Raw genomic sequence first — 9,563 nt, 5'->3', positions numbered from 1 at the left:
ACTCTCTAATGAAAAAAATTGTATGTCTGAAACAAAAACATTTGCCATTTGTGCATGCAGTCAAATGTTGCAGAAGCCACAGTTCTGGTGATAGCTTCAGGGTAGCATGAGAGTTCCTTATCAACAGCTCCTTCAAATAACGTCATCAATTCAGGACCCAACTGCTGTGACGATGGCTCTCACTGCTTCACAGCAGCACACTGTGCTTATAATGCACACACTGCTGCCCCATCAATAACAATGCTTGGTGCGTGTGTGTGTATGGTAAGCAAATCAGGTGTTCTTTATTTATTTCATTTAATTACAGCAGTAGTGTAAGTGTATTTCTCTATCTGTGTACAGTGAACAGATGGCTGGCTGGCTGCCAGAGGAAATGGTCCCCTATTATTTATTAGCTGGGATGGCAAGGGATCAAACAAATTTGAATATGAGCCACCCACACAGCTATTTCTCTCTCTCTCTCTCTCTCTCTCTCTCTCTCTCTCTCACACACACACACACACACACACACAAAGTAGTCTAATATACCAGACTCGCTCTCCTATTTATCCATCACTCTCTCTTTCTCTTTCTCTCTGCGTCTCTCTTACACAATAGAAGATGTGACTTGCTTATTGTTTGTTTATTCTAGCTTCAATGCTGCAGTGTTGGGTTCCTGGATGAAACTTGCAAGACTGCTTTATAAGCAAAATTAAAAGAGAGTGTTGACCTCTAAAAGTTTAAGCTTTGAGAAAATACAAAGTTGGAATGAGTGAAAGGTAGGACAAAGCCTTAAAGAACTTGTGGGAAATTTTCAAAATAAAAAGAAGCAAATTATCTCTGCTGTTTTAATACAGGAGCTGATGGGCATGGAAAAATACTTTTAAAGTAATTTCTTGAAATGTGAAGTACTGAATTAAAGGAGAAGAACTGATTTGAATGTGCAATTTTCTTATGAAATCGTTCTCCACCACAATCTTCATCATTTATTAAAAGAAATCACTGACCATATGATGATGCCTTTGTTTGGTTTCAAATCCTACATGAGCAATCTTCCTCTGAGGCTCATAAATTACAATTTTGTTCTCAGCACCACGTTTTGGTTGTATCATTTAAAATTGTTCTTTGGAGAAAATAATCTTCATTCATTCATTTTCCCCATGCTGCCACCATGATACAGAACAAGTGATGGTGGCAGCACACTGAGCAAAGCTCCAGCTCCTTGGATTATAACTGATTATGGGTAATGTATTTGCCACCTGAAATTCCACCACATTCTCCACATTTGGAAACCACTGCACCACAGCATAGGGAAACTGACACCACACAACACCATATATCACATATAACAATCATCATATTGTCATACAACATCACAGTTGTGAGAGAAAAAGGGGATACGTTTCAGCATCACACCCTATGATAACACAAGTGATATAATACCTTTAAATACAATAAGGTTCCACATTGCCAGCGGCAGATGAAAACCTCATATGTCCAGGTCAAAGAATCTGGATTGTTACATAAGCCCCATGTATAGTTACAGGATGTGTGATATGGATTTTCTTTAGCTGCTACTGACAGCCAGAAATTACCTCCCTCTCATGGTGGACACTGATAAGATAACTGGTAAGTGATAATTTCACATTTTTGTTTGTTAAAAAGAAGTTCTTAACCTGTAGTTTATGCACACCTGAGGAGAACGGCTAAGATGCAGTGAGCAAGGTTGAATGATTTAATAATCCATAGCACTATTAAGATTTGTTGTGTTAAAACTCATAGACTTTTCCCTTGACTTCTTGTAGTACATGTATTTTAAACGACAACAGTGTGCTTTTCTCTGAAACTGTCAAAATTGTTCACACCAGCAACTCCATGTTTGTCTCTCTACACTGTGTGGTTCTACCAGGTGCAGCAATTTAACATTGTGAGCTCTACAGCGTGATTGTGATGTAATACAATATAGCACACCAACTGTCTGAGTTACATTTGAATCTGTTTGTTATTTTATATTTAACAGGCAAGATATGAAAGTCGTGAGTTTGCTCAGCCCTCCTTCTGCCAGCCCTGAGGATGATTGTGGGCCTATTTTGGGTTTTGTTGTGGAAGTGTGGAGAAATGGGCAGTTTGATGGCATTTAAAATGCTCTTTTTTATCTCTCTTTGTTTCTGAATAGGCAGTCATAAGTGAGCAATGGGCGATGAGGCAGATAGTCAAGCTAAATGTAGGCATATATCCTGTGCACATTTGTCCCTCGCATCACTTGCACGCACACACTCACTCACACACACACACACACACTCCTTTCTGCCTCATTGACTCTGCATGTTCTTACATAATTGTCTGCTGAGATGTGAACAACTGCTGGCTAACATGACCCTGTCACGATGGTAACAGACCTAAACTCTCCCTCCATGCTACGGTGTGATTATTAGTGTTTTCACAGGTTCAGTCTCAGTCACTGGTCCCCACTAATCCTGGATTGTGCAAACTAATTTTCCCAGCAGTCACAGCCAGTGCTTTGCTCTGAACGATCACTAAATTTGTTACAGGGAAACCATTTTGGAAGAGGAGTGGTGTGTATTATTTGTCAATAGAAGGTATTTTCAAAAATAATTTCGAATGCGATTTACAAAGTCATTTTGTTAAACCATTTAATGCAAAGTAGTGACATCACTTTACATTATGAAATATGATACATAACATGCTCCTGTCCCTCACCCTGACTGAACAGGGAGCAGCAGGTTATGTTGCAGGTTAAAGCTGCATTTTAAGGGATAGTATATGTGGGAGGTGGGGATGTGGGGTTAACTTTGTGTGTGTGAGAGACATCAGCTTGTCAGTTTATATCAGACATGTACAGTGACAAACTGTAGTCTTTGCTACCAAAACAGTAATGCCAAGAAATTCTGATTTGATGCTTTGCAATTCCCCAATAACATTCTTTCTTTATAGTTTGCATTCTCTGAGAGCTTCCCCAAATAACATGCATATACATAATGTTTTCTGTGTATGTTACCTTTTTGCATTTGCCTGTCGTGTGTATTACCAAAACTATCAAAGGTTATTACGTAATGTCCCATTAATCATATTAATTACATCATAACCTTAAGAAAATGTTATGATTTGTGTCTCAATCTTTACATAAATCATGTACTTTTGTACAACATATTTTTAGAAAGTTATGTGTTCCACTCACAAGCACTGCACTTTCCTTCAACTTGTAGAAGAGCTTAAGTTGCCGCAACTGGACTTCAGTTTAAAAAGATGACATTTCATCTCTCATCCAAAAGACTTCTTCAGTTCTGATTAACTGGTTGGGTGTGTGGCTCATCAAATGGGTGGTCAACCTACCCTTTCATCATGTGACTTGTAAGGGTCACATGGTTCCTGGGGGGATGAGGTGTAAGTCTCCTGGGAAGGGTTCTCAAGGCTGCACTAAGTGGTTGATAGGTGGTGACGCAGACCACCCCCTCTGTTGAGGGAAGGTTGTTGATGGCTTCCTTCACCCCTCTCTCAAACCATCTGTCTTTCCTGTCCAAGATGTGAACATTATTGTCCTCAAATGAATGTCTCTTCTCCTTTACATGTAGATAGACTGCAGAATCCTGGTCATTGGGGTTGGCCCTCCTGTGTTTGGCCATGTGCTTGTGGAGTGGTTGTTTGGTCTCCCCAGTGTACAGTTCATTGCAGTTCTTACTACACTGGTCAGCATATATGACATTGCTCAATTTGGCTTTAGGAGTTTTGTCTTGTCAGACACTCCAGCCACATACGGAACTGTGATGTACCGCTCCATGTGCATTGGTTTCTGGTACACCTCAATGTTAAGACTCCTGTCTCAATATGTACCACACAGTTCAAAAATGGCAGCCTGTTATCTTTGACATCCTCCTGTGTGAACTTGATGTTGTTGTCAACATGGAATTTAATCTTAACCCAGGTGTCGTCCACATACCTGAACTAGTGGCTTGGTGATGTGCCCTTGAAGGATTTCAAAGCTCTCTTCCATGCAGTCCCTTGCAGTCACATATTGGCTGGCGGGTCCACCATCGAGCCAGTATGTTTAATTCCTTGGACTCCAGTTTATCAGAACTGAAGAAGGCTTTTGGATGAGAGTTGCCCAAACTTAAGCTTTTCTACGCAAGATGACCTGGATGACTGAGAATTTACACAGATATATTTCCTTCAAGTCTTGTCTGTGTTACTTTACAGTCAAGTGTGTCGATGCTTATTCCTTTTAGCTGTACTGAGATTGGTGCATTCATGTTTCAGTCTGAATAAAAGCAGCTCTGAGTGATGTTGTCTGTGGGATCACACATTCACTCAGCAGCAGCCTATTGAATCACTTCTCATGCTACGAACTGATACAGCCTGCAGACTGTTGAATGTTCTTTCAACCTTAAGGATCTTTCTGAGATTGAATACACACTACCACAGTGGGATTATTCAGGACTTTGGATTTATTTCACAGTGATATTCAAGTCAAAAAAGCCACCCAAAATGTTACATCCTTGTCAAAGAAGTATTGAAACACCCAATCCCAATCAGTCATTGCTTTAGCAAGAATTGAGGATGGAGGATGACCCCAGTCATCTGCCCCACTAAATTATCCATTTTGTAATCAGTCTTTTATAATCCCAGTGTCATAAATAACTCAACACAGCCAGGGATTAGAGGATGCTGACTGATTTAGTCCATAGACTCACCATTTAGAAAATGATAACCAACCATGGGGTGTGCCCAGTTAAACTATCCTCCTCTCTGTGTCACATAATGACATTGTCATTTTCACTGCGGTTTATATGTGTAGTACACTGGTATTTATGGCAAGAAAGACGTCGTACCTTGTTTTTAAATCTGTTGTGTATCAGTGTTTATTAGTTTGTAGTATTTGATGCAAAGTGCTGCATCTCATGGCAGGTTTTCTATCACATGCAAACACACTGAGGTGTTTTAGGGAGTATATTGAGTTCTTTCCCTCTTTCCTGCCAGAGTCCTGAACAGTCAGTTCTGAACACCATTCTGCCCCTCAGGTTCAGTAGCTTGATCTAGGATGTTACCAGGTTATAAAAATAGTTAATTTAAATGAATAGGTGGGTTTGTGTTTGAAGAAAATTGGAATCAGAGACGAGGCCTTAAGACATATCACATTCCTCTCTAAAGCTGCTAAGAGTGGCAACACTACCGTGAAGTTGAGGCTTGTAGCTGAAATGTATCAAAAAAGGATTACGATGGACTGTCATCAACTGTTAAGACTCTGTGACCAAATACCGGTGAAACAGGTGACATTCCAATCAGCACCAGGTGTGCATTGTGTTTTCTGTAAATTAGCAAATGCAATGCATTAAACTAAGATATGGTAGTGAAAAAAAAATCATAACTGTTGAACATTAGCATGTTTGTACATTTATTTTAAACATGCTAACACCGTTGACTGTGTATAAAGATAGACAACATGAGAGATCCCCAGAAGTGAAACCAAGATATCTTGATCACCCCCCACTGGTGGCTGGCTGCAGTACAGGTCATAAGCCCCTCCACCTTCATGTTTGCCAATGGGACATAGACCAAAGTTTGGTTTTAATTAAATATTTAATGCTAGAAAATAAATGTAAATGTCACAATTGACAGCTGAGTGCTCCTCAGGTCAGGAGGGTGTGTCGCTACTGGGAGATTCTTGCTGCAATTGACATCCCCAGTGCAAAACTGCAGCACTTGCATATTCATATACTTTGGCTTCACTTTTGGACTGTTGGAGGGAACACTGACACATCATCCATCTTTATACATGTCAGTGGTTGGCATTTAACTCAAAGCATAACTGTGCCTAAATGCATCCTACTGCTATGTATCCCAATTGAGAGACTGCTTTTTACAATAACTGCAACCAACCATGTGATACATCCTTAACTCACAAGAATCATGTAAGCACATCAGCTGCTACTACTACTCCAAATGTTAGATTTTGAAATTTTATGAGGCCATAACGTGTGTAGAGTTTCTACTGTCATGATATCAATAGAGAGCTTATTCCAGCATTATTGAACCATGAAGTCAACAGTTTGGCAATTTTGTTGGGCTGTAGAAGCACCCTCTTTGTAGTGAGGCAGTACCAAGCCATGTGGCATAAGTGGGGTGTAGTGCCACAGCGTAGTGATCATGTTCATGCAAGCTCTGACCTGGAGTGGTCGGGCAAGTCTGGGGAGCAGTAAGAGGATAGATGAGGAGAGAGAAGAGTGTCCATGGAAACATTAGGAGACATAAGTAAGAAGTAATAATGTGAAGACAGAGCTGATAGAAGACAAGATACAACTGATAATTCAGATTCTTAGCTGTAGATTTCACATTTATATGAAATCGACCAATAAACTAATCATTTTGTGTTTTGTCAGAGTTTAGTTGAAGTGAGAAGAGCACTGGTCTTATAACCAACCCCTGAGGGACACCATGAGTGGGGGCATCAATAATTACCTTATTTTTCATACCAATAATAAAAAATCTGTTTGCCAAGTAGAAGTTCAGCTATTTAAAAGCCCTACCAGGAATGCCAGCCAAGTTTATTCACCTACCTGGTATACACCTTTGTCTGCATGCATAAGAATATCTTGGTAATGCAGTGTCAGTACTTTGTGTGTGATGAAAGCCAGACTGAAATTTGTTAAAGATTTTATGAACCTCAACCAGAGTTTCTTCACTGGACAAATGGGAAAATTATAGTCAAATAATTATTTGCGTTTAAAAACAATCCATAGACTATTGACACCATGCATTACCAACACAAAGCAATGGTATCTGATTTGGTATTGTGACTGAACTTATCACTCACCAGAGACTCTGGTTATTTCCCTCCAGTCTCTTCTTTTCCCGTGTTCTCTTTGTACATTCCATCCATCCATCCATTTTCTATACCGCTTATCCGTCAGGGTCGCGGGGGAGCTGGAGCCTATCCCAGTTGACTACGGGCGAGAGGCGGGGTTCACCCTGGACTGGTCGCCAGTCAATCGCAGGGCTCTTTGTACATTCATAAAGTACATTTCCCCTCCAGTCAGAGGTGAACGTGGATGGAGAGAGACTAATTACAGTAGCCTACTGTGCATCCCGGCACCTGCTGCAGCCAAGTTGAGAAATGAGAGTGAGAATGAGTACACTCTTGAATCCTGGAAGTTAAAGAAAGTAAACTGAACAGTCCTCCAACTGGTAAAATGGCTCTCCCTGGCCATTTACCTGTGTTGGTGCTGAACACACTGCAGGAACTCTATCATGGTTAGTGATCGATCGATCTTGTAATGTCCTTTACACAGGCACCTGAATAGCAGAAAATTCAGCCACTGCATACTGTTACATGCCTTATCATAGAGGTTTAGACAACAAGCATCTCAGGTAGGCACTATGACGAGGTTGTGGGAGAAGGCAGGGAACCAGGCTAAAAGGAAGCAGCAGGGAGATAACAACAGCAGTCAAGCCAGGGGACCACATGTACAAGGGATGTTTGGTTTTGGCAGTTGCAATGGATGTAAACGACAGGATTATTTTATCCTTTTACATTAAATAGTGCTTCAGCTGTCTGATGTTGTCTCGTAACTGTGAGTATGCCTGCAGACAGTGTCCACACAAATCTCCTTTCACGACAGATAAGCAAATCAGTGTCAACCTGTGTGCTAGCCAGTCTGAGAATGTGGTTGGAGGAGTATGCTGAGGACAGGGCTGCAGGGGTAGAAATGTGGCACAGTGTGATCCAGGTTTCAATGAGAACAAGGAAGTCCAGCTATTACAAGGAAGTATAATCAGAGATGAGCTTAGTGGGAAGCTGACTGGCCATAGTTTCCATAGACCCCCTGTGATGTTTATTGGTTACAGTGATGTTGTGGGCTGGGTCTGCACTCGCTTAACCCTCTACTGCATAGCGTTGCTCTGAGGCAACAAACCACATTTTCATGCCTCACACTGGCCCTTTTAAAAAAAACAAAACTTTTCTTTCAAATAATGCTACCAGACACATCTCTGTCCAATAAAATGATGAGTTGAAGGTCGTGTGACTTTCATTTGGGAGGGTGGGGACCCCTTTCTCCAAGCAGCACTACAGGAGAGACATCTCCATTAGAAGGTAAGATAAAGATCACTATTATGCATGTCTATATTGAAATAAATGTATATAAAAAATACTTGCATGTGCATGAATATGTAAAGAAGTATATTTGATCATTTGTTCTACTTTTTTTAATTTATTTATACAGTAAAACTGTTAATTTTCATTCGTTGCCTCAAGGCAACACTGTGCAGTTAGCCTAATTTTTTTCATGCAATATAATGCATTAACACGTGTGTGTAGACATGAGTTTGTGTGCATTTATATGATCATAGTCAATGTTTTTTACTTTACAATCTACTGATAATTACAGGAAAAGGACGTAAAAACATTTTATAGAAGGAAACCAAGGGAATGTGCAGTTAGGGACAGTTATTGTGTGTGTGTGTGTGTGCGTGTGTGTGTGCGTGCATGCATGCATGCAAGTCTTCCTGTTGCATTTATTTCTTTTAAATATTTTTTTCCTTTTTCTTCTTTTCAGAAGAACACCAGCCACAAGATAGTGACCCTAAGGAAGATGGAGATTCAAATGAAGAGGAGGGTGAAGTGTGTCACCTCCCAAGATGGAGAAAAGTACACAACTCTATCGATGCCTACCCAGACTGGCATGGCCAGCTGACAAAAGCTGATGACATCCTGTCCCCCTTCCAATACTTCAGAAAGTTCTTCTCTGAAGACATTCTTGAAGTTATAGTACAGGAATCCAATTTATACGCATTTCAGTGTGACCCTAAACCTTACCACCAACGGGTTAGAGCAGTTCCTCGGTACTGTGGTCTACATGTCCCTCTTTGGCCTTACAGCAACTCTGTTGATGCAGGGTGCCAGGGTGCAATGGTACACCAAAAGCAATGTGCCGCAAATGCAATGTGCACCTCTGCTTCACCCCCAACCTCAACTGCTTCCTGAGGTTCCACACTGAATGAACAAGACGGATCCCTGATCAAATTTTGGATGTATTTTGGTGTTTTATTGTTCTATGAAATGTTTACATTGTTTGTTTGTGGTTTGTTTATTTGTTCATGCTTGATGTATTGATAAAACTTATCATAGACTAACTGTGACTAACTGCGTGTTTGACTACCCTCGTTGCACAATGTTGCCTTGAAGCAACAAACCTATATCTCTTTGAGGGGGGGTTGGGGGTCAAATTTTATGATTGATATATTATTAGGGACCCCATGGCTCCCACAAAATAGGGTGAAATATTTTTTTTCCCAAAAATTAAAAAGTCATGCAGTAGAGGGTTAAAGAAGGGTGTATGGGAATGGAAAGTCTACAGGTAAATCCACACAGGATACTTAGCCATGTCAATGTTAAACTGTCAATAAATAATCCATGAAAAACAACTCTGAAAGACTCCACTGTCTTTGTATGATGAAACTACTGCTGAAAGATGGGAACTTTTAAGGACTTTTACAAGTGGTGATTGCTCGTTTAGTTACACTGCTAACCACACTCCTGTTAATTAGCAATACAGTGACCCTAAAAGTGA

Source organism: Scatophagus argus, chromosome 10 (genome assembly GCF_020382885.2).
Source record: "Scatophagus argus isolate fScaArg1 chromosome 10, fScaArg1.pri, whole genome shotgun sequence".
In the NCBI taxonomy this organism is placed as follows: domain Eukaryota; kingdom Metazoa; phylum Chordata; class Actinopteri; family Scatophagidae; genus Scatophagus; species Scatophagus argus.
Note: the sequence above shows the minus strand (reverse complement) of the source record.